This window comes from Zea mays, chromosome 6, assembly GCF_902167145.1.
Source record: "Zea mays cultivar B73 chromosome 6, Zm-B73-REFERENCE-NAM-5.0, whole genome shotgun sequence".
NCBI classification, from domain to species: Eukaryota; Viridiplantae; Streptophyta; class Magnoliopsida; order Poales; family Poaceae; genus Zea; species Zea mays.
Genome location: NC_050101.1, coordinates 177,980,297 through 177,992,696, shown reverse-complemented (window position 1 = coordinate 177,992,696; position 12,400 = coordinate 177,980,297). Strand labels below are relative to the sequence as shown.

The 12,400-nt window shown below is 45.6% G+C and overlaps 1 non-coding gene across 1 annotated transcript; it reads right to left on the bottom strand.

The window, feature by feature from the left end:
* Positions 1-10,189: 10,189 nt before the first annotated feature.
* LOC103630780 (uncharacterized) lies at positions 10,190-12,090 on the bottom strand. Its single transcript, XR_004850422.1, has 3 exons — positions 11,720-12,090; positions 11,574-11,620; positions 10,190-11,296 (listed from the first exon to the last, which is right to left on the bottom strand). It is a non-coding gene; the product is annotated as an uncharacterized protein (transcript).
* Positions 12,091-12,400: the final 310 nt, after the last annotated feature.

Sequence of the window (12,400 nt, the reverse complement as noted above, 5' to 3'; positions counted from 1 at the left end):
TGGACACTCTTGATGGTGCGGCTAAACTGGGTGGAAACAAAGGAAAAAAAGTTAGCGAGAGTGGAAAACGTGTCCGACTTAAATTTAAGAGGAAACGTCCACACAAAGTGAGAGCAATCATCAAGAATGACAAGATAATATTTGTAACCGGAAATGCTTGCCACAGGAGATGTCCATAAATCACAGTGTATTAAGTCAAAATTTTGAGATGCTCTAGAGCGAGAAGTAGAAAAAGGTAAACGGGTATGACGACCTAACTGACAGGCATGACAAAGTGGTAAATGATCAAACTTATTACATGAGATAGCAGAGCTACGAGCTAGTATGGAAAAGGCATCATCACTAAGATGAGCGAGACGACAATGCCATATCGTTGATGACTCGACAGTCATGAGAAAGGCTTGAGGAGTTGATGTGTCTGCCGAAGGGAAGAGGGGATACAACTGTCCGGAGCTATTGCACCTGACGATCACGTTCTTGGTTTGGAGGTCCTTCACGGAGAGACCAAATGGGTCAAATTCAATAGAAACAAGATTATCAGTTGTAAAGCGACGAACAAATATAAGATTCTTGATAATATCATGGGAAACTAAGACATCATAAAGAAAAAGAGGACGATCAGTAGATGGAAAATAAGTATGGCTAGTGGAGGTGACTGGCATCAAGGACCCATTACCGACTATGATACTTGAAGGGGTGGAAGAATTAGGACAAAAAACATGGGAGAGAATACCGGAGTTGGATGCCATGTGTGAAGAAGCCCCTGAGTCCATGTACCATTCTGTGGTCGGCGGAGGAGTTAATGTCATTATGTGGAAGTTGTGGGCGAGTTCAGCTTGATCCCACACAGCGCCGGACGGAGGCTGTATAAGACCTGGAGATGACCACATGGGTGGTGCATGTTAAGTAACCCTAGTTAGGGTTATGTGGGCAAATACCGGCTTTGCCCCTGAGGGGTTTTACATCTCTATATAAGGAAACTGTACACCCCTTCATATTATAGAGATCAGAAAGAGGCCAAAGGCCCAACCATATATCCTGTGTCTCGTATGTTTCCTCTGTCGTGCTTATGGGAAGGGAGACGGGTTCTCTACAGCTTCTTGCGCCTCTACTGCTGACAGGAGGGAAGGGAGCGGATCTGGTGATCCGTAGTAACGTAGTTCTTAACACGTTATCAGCACGCTCTACCTCGACGTTGCGGCGAGATCAGATCTACATCAACTCTCCGTCAAGCCGGCAGGTCTCCGGCCTAGCCGAACTCTCCTACGCGAGAGACTTCGATTTTTCCTCTACGGAATAGATTAGTATGTTTAATGTTCTTGATACGGACTGTGATCCATGCGCGATAAACTACCATCGTCGATGTGCTTCTACGCACATGCCAGCTAGCCCACGTCGGACGATGTGCTTGCATCGTGGTCGTTCGTGCCCACGCGCCAGAAGTCGCGCACGTCTGCGAGAGGAACCCGTTCTGCCTGGCCGATGCGTTTTCCACCATCGCGTACCAGACCCGCTTCGCGCTCAGTACTGGTCCTTGCAGCTTGATCAGTTGCAATAGCGAGAGAGGAGAGGCTGTTGAGCTTCTGGTCAAAGCGGCACATAAAAAGAGGAGAGAGCCGTGCGTGGCTTCTCATCAACTTGGCCGAGTCAAACAAAAAAAAAAAGAAAAGAAAGGGTTGTTCGACATGCTTGCATGCGTTCAGAAACGTTTTGCAATTGGATGGCCTATGTGATTGCATGCGTTCAGCAAACACATTTTGGTGTATTTTTCTAAGCGCACACGACTAAGCTACCAGAAAATAATCGGAAAGAATAAAATATTTTATGTTTCAGATTCCACTTTAATTAATTATTTCCAGCAGTAAATAATTAGTAGAAAAGTACATGTTTAAATATGGAAATGTTTTTTTACACCTGACGTGTTATGCTCATGCAATAATTTTGGTGTTTATTTTTCTGCTTTTATTTCTCGTAGCAAATATTTAGTAGATAATTATTAAAATGCATGTGAAGGTCATGCGACGTTTTTTCATATCGCTCTAAATATTTGTTATGTGTTGATCCTTCGGACTCACATGGAGCGATTAAATTGTATAGTGGGTACTCAGACACGTCGATCAGACTACATTATTAATCGACTGAGTTATGTCATTGGCTGAGCACTGGCTGCGCCCTGGCAACACGACGCATTATTTGTGTCGTACGAACTTGGCTGCGTCATGTGATTGCTATGTCGCGCTCTCGCTTAATCAGATCGCTCTCGTTGAGTCAAACCGCCATTGCCGAGTCACATATTTTTCGCATGCCCTGTAGGCACTGTCCGTCTGCCGTGATCATCGAGCCACAATTGCGCCTGTTGCGCACATTGCGTGGACTTATCGTGTACCCCGACTACCGAGCCAAAATTGTGCTTCTTGCGCTTTTTGCGAGGGCTCATTGTGTTGTCGTAGCCCTGATGGCCGCGCACGAATTGACACCAGATACGCTGGAGCTTGTACTCGCGTAGAATGTGGTGGTTTGTTCAAGCCCCTGAAGTCACATCATAATGCAACCTTCGTAAATAATTTTGTTTAGCTCTATATTTTATTTGATTGTGTTGTGTGGCATCAAATATTTATATATATCGTCAAGTGGCCATAACAACTATATCAAGCTCTATAGTGCTTGGAAATCCGGGAAATTAAATCGAAATACAATGAAACATAGATAAGTTAAATCTCTGCTCTCTTCTCGTGCATAAAGTTTTACCCGAAGTAGCCTGAAGAAATTCAATATCAATGCATGAAAGCCTTTTTGGCACAGAAAACATCACAAATTGGGATTCTATTAGTAAGCAAAAGGCCTTACCAAATGATTTAAGACTATAAATCTCAGCCATACATTGCTCAACTAGATGTTAGCACATTGCTCTCTTTGTCGCTAAATGACATGAAGCAAACTATGAGATAAAAGGACATGTAATCGCCAGCAACACGAAGTTGCGAGTATACCGAGAGGTTATTCTGAGAAAATTTTCACTATGTTGGTGTGAAAACCATAGTGTGTTCCAGTCGAACCACTTTACTCGTTCTATCTAAGACCTCTATGCTTATGTGATGTCGCATACATCTCTCGGAATTGTAAATACTTATAGTCACTGAATTGACTCGGGATAGTCCTTTCACAAGTTTGGTATACACTGTAAGCTAAATGGTAAAGGTCGGTCCTGAATGGACACATACCTGGGGTTTATGTAACCGAACTACACTGAATTCTACCCTTTGGCATGCTTACCATTATCTACCTACGATCTACCAGAAGTGAGAAGAGTAGACAAATAACTATGAAATCCCACATCACCACAGAGCTTGAAGCTAAATTAGACATTAACATGTCCTTGGTCCTCGAAGCCAGAAGAGTCATATGTCTTGACCACTAGACTACTAGTGATGATAATTTGTGATAGAAATATGAAGATCTTGTAGAGACCTGTTGTATCCTCTCTACCCGTGATGATTTCTTCATATGAGAGCAGTAATACTAGTTGTTGAAGATGGATCCTAGGCGGATACCAGTATTGTTTCGTTCTTGCCAAGAAGTTATTATCATTTGCTTCATCAAAAGCTAGTTATATGCTGATTTTCCCAGATAAAAGGAATTCTTGGTCTTGTCTGTTCTATTCTAAAGCTTCTCTTTTTGCTGAACAATGAAGAGATCGAAATAATGCTATATAGAACAATTTGGTATATAATATGAGGAGAAATGTTTGCCATGCTGGCAACACCACAAATAATTAACTATTGTTATAAGTTCTCTCTCAAAATTATTATACCTAAAAATGTTGCATAAATCGATACCCAATTTTAGAGCAGTATGAGTAATTGGGTAAACCATGGGCAGTGATAAAAACGAGCTGGACTATACATCTCTTCATATAAAAATCTTTGCTTGGCAGCATTGGCCTGATGTCGTGCACTTCACTACCAATATAAACACACATATTTTTCGTATGTGCTTAAAAGCACAATGCAACCAATGAATGACTTTGTGAGCGTTAGACCCTGATGGTCATTTTACTTGTTGATCTGAAGTCAACTAATGGCTCCAAACGAATGGTATGCATGAGCCCCTGAAGGACCCTTATGGATAAAATAGTGTTGCGCATATCAGTCTAAATCTTAATGATTGACTATGCATTTGGTAGTAATAACAATAAGTTTGCAGAATTATAACCATTAAGCAACTTGTTGTGCGTGTCTCGCTGGATGTTGAGACTAACCCTTCATGTTGAAGGACAAATATGTAGTATTCATGCCACTACATTAATCTAAGTCCAAAGCTCACTGCATAAAACCCCTATATGTAATGTGCGTAAGATTTCCCAAATAAATCACCACAATAGCATACATTGGCCACAAACTAGATGATTGTGGTTGGGGATTTTATCTGTATGCTTTTAGAACATCTCGGCATTAGAGGGAGGAATGCTCATATAATGTAATGCCTCAATATTCTATTAAACACACAAAAGCCAAACTGAACCTGTCGTTCGGTGTGTACTCCTGTGTATATGGAGTTTGCCAGAAATCGTTGATGAGTAACCATATTGGTCTGAATGCTTCTACCTGATATAGGTGTGGATATACCCGGGATTAATATCATCCACATTTGACTTACTGGTATTTTATCTATTCTCGGGGACGCCTACGAATATGATCCATCAGCCTTAGTCAAAGCATATGTTCTGATTGCACATTCACGTGGTCTGTGATAACTCTCCTCCGATTAATTCACCTTGATGGTGTTTTGCCTCACGAAGAGGTTCATCTTGATGATGAAATTCCTAGCAATGCGCGCAATATCATTGTGCTGGGAATACGGAACAATGAATCTTTTGTTTTGGGAAATGACGAAGATCATTATTAAATGTGGGAGACAAATATGTCGACACCTATCTTGCCCCTCTAGATTGCAAATGGATCCAAAACAAAGTCCTAGGCATGAGTGCTTTAAGCTCTCTTATCGGGTCATTGATAAATGCAATCGAGGTTGAACCAATAATCGCAAAATAAAAGTCACGAGCTAGAAGTTCGGATATTTATGGGCACTATTGAAATAATGTGTGGTGAATGCGATGGTTCAAGTGGTCTCATGAGAGACCCATCCCACGTATGTGTTGAATAAACACTGTTCCGCTATGTAATATATCTGGCAAATGGCATGAATTAAAATATGCAGTTAATAGGATTCTGAAGATCCGCATGAGATCCTACGGGGACTCATATCTTTGAATTATAAATATGCAACATATAAATCTCGTACTATATAATACATTCCTGATGAATGATCACTCTCCTATGTAGAGAGAATATCTCCTAGATGAGATTATAGTTCCTTGATGGAACTTTTCCAGAAGAAATAAAGTCTGTGTTAAACACCAAAGTTTGATAATCCCTATAAAGGGATAAAGACCCATATAGACCCGAAAAGGAATAAGATGAGGTACCAAAGGACTTGAAGTTTACCGAATAAGCACATGTGCATTCCATGAGTTTTACTCATGGTAATTTCCACTAGATGTGGAATTACGGTATCCTTTAAAGCTCTGATGGCAGAAACCTATAAGGTTTAGGTGTCACTGGCAAAATATCCCCATTGTGCCAGAATGACAGACTATAACGATGTATCTTGTCGATGAAAAATCCCTGATAGATTACGATCTTTGATGGACTTTTGTTACACCATCATAGATGTTGCAATGGATGAACGCCTGGAGCGATGTGTCATATTTAGAATATGTACTATTGCAACTATATTGCCCCCTAAGTCCTATTGAAGGACATGTTACTTGCTTTGCACAACTATGTATAAATTATGGTGTAAGATAGAAAATGATAGCACCCCAACCTCATCCATTCTTGTTATTCCAGATGAACAATGAGACATATATCTTGAAGAATATGCTTGAGTTATGAGGGATAACGACTTTGACAGATGTCATCATCAGGGGGAGCGAATGCTTATATTGATCACAATCGTGAGACAATAAATGTCATATTCTATGTCCTGAAGGCGTGAGCTTGATGATCAATATGTGAACCTTTATGGAACTTTCTATCAAATATATAGATCCAGTCGATCGAATACCATCAGTCAAAGTGGCTTATTTATATTGATACGTGCACTTACCTCGAATATTTTAGAAGTGAGTAGAGGTAAAGTTCCTGAAATAGTCCTTGCAAGGATATGCAATCCGTTTGCTAAATCTTTATGTGCATATACTTCCAGAAGAAGATGTTTTGCCTTATTGATACAGTTTTGCAAGGTTCAGGGGGAGCACATTTCTAAAGTTAGCCTTTGTAGAAGATTCGGTAGAATCTAGATCCCAGATGATCGAAATCTGTCCCGATGACAACTGTTGTACTCTTTTTCCCTTGATGAGTTTTCTTGAAGTTTCTCACATGAGATTTTTAACGAGGCAACAAAGTGTAAATGCAATTTGTATCACCATGCACTCTTTCTCCATATTTTTCCCACTGGGTTTTTTGGAGTTTTAACGAGGCATGTGTTGGTCGCGGTATTCGCCCAAGGGGGAGTGTTGAGAAACCCTAATGAAGAGTTATGTGAGCAAATACCGAATATAGCCCTGAGGGCTATCGCGTCTCTATATATAGAACATGTACCCCTCATATGGAATACAGAGATCAGAAAGAGGCCAGAGGCCCAACCCTATATCATGTGTCTCGTGTGTTTCCTCTGTCGTGCTTATGGGAAAGGAGACGGGTTTTCTACATCTTCTTGCGCCTCTGCCGCTGACGGGAGGGAAGGGAGCGGATCTGGTGATCCGTGGTAACGTAGTTCTCAATAGTTCTTAGGAAGCGGTGCACCGAATGCACCGGTCGGTGTGGGCAGGACCGGCTGGCTTGGCAATAGCCCACCATGGCCAGCGAAAGAAGGCCCAACTGGCCCACCGAGGAAGGCCGATTGAGGTCCTGGCTGGAGCGTCGAAACAACACCCCGTGGCGACTGTTGCACGAGGCCAGGGGAGCGGTAGCCAGGAAGCGGCCCACAGGCGCCCCCGGCCACATCTGAATAAGCCCAGTCCATGGATTGTAAAATGAAGGCCAAGCTGGTGAGCTGTTATGCTTTTTGTTTTTGTATTTCTTCTTGGGCCCTGGATGATGAGATGAAGCAGGGGTACCGTGAGCCGGTCCGGCAGAAGAACGAGGAGCAGTGGCGTACCCCTGAGCCGGTCCGGCAGAAGAACGAGGAGCAGTGGCGACGAGTGCCTGCGAGGGTGCCGAAGGTCTGGCCATGGAGATCTCTTCAACCAGGAGATCATTCTTGACCTCAGTGAAGGAGGGGAACGGCTTCTGTCGCTTGAGAATGGCGCCCATGTACACAAACTTCTCATTCAGACCGCGTAGGACGGACAGAACAAGAGTTCGGTCAGGGACATGCTCGCCCAAATCGCCCAGGAAGTCCGCCATAGACTTGAGCTTGCGGCAGTAATCAGAGACAGAGAGGTCACCTTGCACAAAGTTACGGAACTCGGCGTCGAGGATGAGTGCACGGGTCTCCTTGTTGCCGACGAACTGATCTTCGATGGCGAGCCAGACGTGACGCGCGGATGCGCCGGGCGTCATGACATCGCTGAGAAGCTACAACGGAAACGGAAATAGAAAGGTCGCAGGAGCGACGGCTGATACCATGAAAGCATGATTGTATTCATATAATCTTTTTTGATAATTACATTGGTGGCCGAGACTCAATATATATAGCAGTCATATAGGCCGGTTTATAGAAGTAAGAACCGGTCAATATCAATCACTGCTATATTAGGAACCAATCATATCAATTACTGCTATACAGCCAATACCGTGAAGGCGGAAGACTATGATGGCATTCCATCTATAACTCTAACAATCATCATGACACACCTTGTACACGGCGATGAGGTGCGATCCCCGCGGCCGTGCCGGAGCCTAGGCCGCCAGGGAGTGACGCACCTTCGACGAAGTTCCCTGCGACGTGCGTGCCGTGGCCAATGCTGTCGTCGGAGGGGTCGTAACCTCGGACGAAGGACTTGGATCCGACGAGCTTGCGAGTGCACCGGCCGGTGTCTTCTTCAGAGCCTGTGCAGGCCCCGTTCCACCTGGCTGGTGGCTCCGGGACCCCGTCGTCGCGGAAAGAGACATGCTTGCCGTCGATCCCCGAGTCCACAACGCCGATGACGACTCCGCTGCCGTAGCCGGCGTCGCTCCAGAACCGGTGCTCGTCCCTGCTAAGCCCGAGGAACGACGCGTGCGCGTGGTGAAGAGCTCCAGCTTGCGGTCGGGGAGCGCGCGTAGGAAGCCCGGCTGCTTCGCCACCGCCGAAAGCTCGGCTTCGGTGAGCCGGGCGGCGAACCCATGGAAGACTGCCGTGTACGAGCCCACCAGGCGCGTGTCGCCGGTGGACCCAGACTCATCCGTCAGCTGCTCGGTGGTGGTAGGCAGGAAGCTCTCGTGCCACTGGCGATGCGCGCTTCGGCTCATGGCGTCGGCATTCACGGGTGGCGAGACGAAGACGATGTAGGTGCGACGATAAGCAGCAGGATCTTCTTTGGGCTCATGGGCAAAGCTTGCTCGGGGGACCTCGGTCTCGCCCATGGTGGAGTGGAGGGACAGAACGGCGAGGAGGAGGAAGGTGGTGGCGAGGCCAAATCGGAAGGATGCCATGGGGAGCGTCAGCAGGAGCTTGCTAGCTACGGCTGGCTGAAAGTGTGAAGGTGTATTACAGAGAGAATGATTCACACGATACTCTGTTCCCTTACATTGGCAGATACAAATAGCCAGTGATAGCAACAATCACGACAAGCAATCCTAGATTACATGCAACTATACATGGAAGGAGCTAATCATGAGATGCTAAATGATTACACCGGTGAAGGGCAATGCACCTGGACGTGCATGCAAATGGAGCCGGTGATGATGCAGCTAATGTTGCTCATCCAGGTCACCTGACGGTAGCGGGTGCATGAGCAAGCCGTCGAACACTCTCCCTTAGTCGGAGCGGGAGGAGGTCAAACGTTCAGACTAGTCCGAAACTCAGTGAAGACGGAAGATGGAAGACCCTTGGTGAAGATGTCAGTAAACTGTGAAGTAGTCGGCACATGAAGGACCCGAACGTGGCCAAGAGCGACACGCTCGCGGATGAAATGTAGATCGATCTCCACATGTTTCGTACGCTGGTGCTGAACTGGATTGCTGGAGAGATATACTGCACTGCTATTATCACAGTAAACAACAACAGCATGACGCAAAGGGTTGTGAAGCTCGAGAAGCAGCTGCCGAAGCCAAGTAGCTTGAGCGACGCCGTTAGCAACAACACGATACTCAGCCTCAGCACTGGAGCGAGACACAATCGGCTGCCTTTTGGAAGACCAATTTCAATTACTTAAGAGGTCAGGGTCGTATTCACAAAAAATAGGGACCTAGCTATAAGACTCTTTGAACTGGCTAGGACAGCGGGTTAGTTCTGAAAAACTTCAGGGTTTCTTTTGCAAAATGGCGCGACAGTTATAATCTCGGTTTCCTCTCGGTCGTTGGATCCCTGACTACCGGCCAGGATTAGATCCCAACACCAGCAAACCGGTACGAAGTCACAGCCGCCAGATCTAGGATCCTAGGCTAAAATTCTTCCACGTCTACGACATACCCTGGCCCTCGGATAACCGATCCACGACTCTGATTCAGTCTAACCAACCGGTATTCTATGGTTTAATCTGGCCCGTTGGTGACCGGATCAGCGGCCAGGGAGTCGCCTCCCTCTCTCCGATGACCGGCAACGACGGCGCACAGCGCCCGCGGCGGCGCCATCACCGGAGACAACCAATCCAGCGCTCCAATGCTTCCTTCACCACCCATATAGTGATTCGCGAAGAGGAGTACGGGGCGAACGCAATGGTCGAGGACTCACCGGCGATGGCTATGTGGTGAAGTCGACCCACGGCGTGGAGTGGATCCACGGCGGTGATGATCCCCCGCGAGGAGTTGTGCCTACTCAATTCGTCCTCTCGCTTGGAAGCGCGCTCACCCATGCTCCCAAAATCCCCACGAAGATCCTGGCCTTCCCTAGAAAGCTTGTCGTCGCGTCAAGCTCTGCTCCCACGCCGGCGGCCCTTCTTCTCTCTCCAACCTATCTACTCGCTCCGGTGGAATGCGCTCGGTGCCTCGTGTAAATCCCCCAGGCACGGAATAAATCCAGTCGAAGTAGGAACGGCCTCGGGCGAGCTCCTAGGCGGCTTCCGCGGCGCGCACATGTAACAGACGCGAGGATAGGGGCAAGTCTGATAAAATGTTAGAGCGTGACATGCCTCATAAAGAAACATCATGCTCTACTACATTGTCCACATCAAGAAAAACCTATACTGGTGTCTGTGTTTGCTTGTTTTCATATCAAGCAGAAGAGCTGTATACCGTTTTATTAAAGAAAGAAATACATCAAGTTCACAGGTTGTTTACTTTTGTCATAGAAACATGGTTTAAACTTCACTGGAGCTTGCCAAACCTAAAATCACCAGTTCATCTACCACACGCACCTGCCATATATACGAGCAATTGTTTGCAGCAGTTTATTCCAAAATAATCCAGACGCCATTCGTCATTCAAGTGCTGCTAGTACATGGAGCCGAAGCAGAGAGTGAACTCCTGTACAGTTACAGAGTTCAGACCTTGGCAGTACAGAGAGTGCAGATCCTGGCGTACATCTTCAGGTTCAACAATATCTGTGCCTATGCTAGCTACTCTGTTTGCATATCCACTTGTTTCAGTGAGCTTGATGTATTAACCAAGACCAGACTTACAAGTCAGTGAATGATGGTTACATCAATCAATCTAACCTCGTTCAGTAATCAGTAGCATCCGATTGCTCGTCTTGTCTCAACATTCTTGCCACCCAGCAGTTTCTTCGAGACGGGTCGGAGTGGGAGAGGATGTTGTGCGGGTTCAGACACTCCTCGGAGGAGTTCGTCCACCATCTCACGTATGAGGTGTTCAAGGACGCCGTACTCTATCTCGGCAACGACATTTGCACCATCGCTAGTCAACCACTCCATGTTCCGGAGACCTTCCTCGAACAGCCTACAGATTGACTGCCAGATAACGGACACTTCCGGCATGATCACCTCGTCTTTGTTCACCATTCTCTTGTTCCTCTGCTCCCTGTCTGAACATCTCGAGACATGGCAGGAGCTTCGCGGAGGCAACATCTGGCTGGTCGAGGTCCGCATGCAGCTTCCTCGAGTTCTGCTATTCCAACATTGTATGAGGTTCATCTGCAGTGAGTGGATATGGTTACAGCACTGTCAATAGCAGGAAAGAAACAACTCCTACATGGAATCCTAGTTCATGCACTCCTATCTGACTAGAAGTATGAAACAAACAATTGAAGGGAAAAAACTGCGGGTTGTGATGCCTTTTCATTTTAGGTTTTATGAAGTTTTAGACCAGGCAAGTGATTCTTAGCTGGAGTATTTGCTAGCTCTAGATTTCAGTGAGGAAGGGTAACTATCATGAACATCTTTTTTTAGTTCTTTTCCTCACAGCTTTTACCATTCAAGAATGCACTGGAGATGGTAGTCATGCTTGCAATTGGTCATCTGCAAAGAAAACACCAGGACCAATGAACACAAAAGGCATGATAAGTGCATCAATTAAAAGCAACCAAAGTATTTGGCGGCGGCGGCAGATGTGCGAACCACGGAGGGGTTGCTGTCGCAGAAGGCGTCGAGGCAGATGCTACAGGCGTCCTGCACGTCCCCCTCCACGAATGCCACCGCCGAGGACAGCTTGCTCTCCATCTTTGCCTTCTCGTCCAGCTCTCTTGGCAGGCTGAGTTTTACTTGCATCCTAAGGAGTTCATAAATAAGGTGAACAAAATAACAAAACACATAATACGCAAATGTTTACAACATCAATTGTTTATATACATACCTCAACCTCAGAATCAGTCTCTGACTCACTTTCACTAGAATCTTTCTTTTTTCATAGCTGTTGCAGGAGCCTTATACTTAGGAGGCACTTCCTGAATATAATCATGTTACAACTAAAATAATGCTTAATCATGAAAATTATTGGCACAAGGTGAAGAACAAGTACAGAATATACAATGGTTAACCCAAATATATGTGAACAAACAAACCAAACAGACCTCATCTGAGTCAGCATCAAAGTCACTCTCAGAAGAATCTCCCTTTTTCTTTTGTGCAACAATCCTAGATGTTTTCTTTAGTGGGGCAGCAGGTTTCTGAAAATTGCACACAGAAGAGAAATTACATGAACTGGCTAAGCTAAATAAAAGCATCTCACTCTCGGACTCATTCTTATTTCTAACGCTAACCCGGCTTATAGTTGTGCTTAAGTTTATAAATTTCAGATTC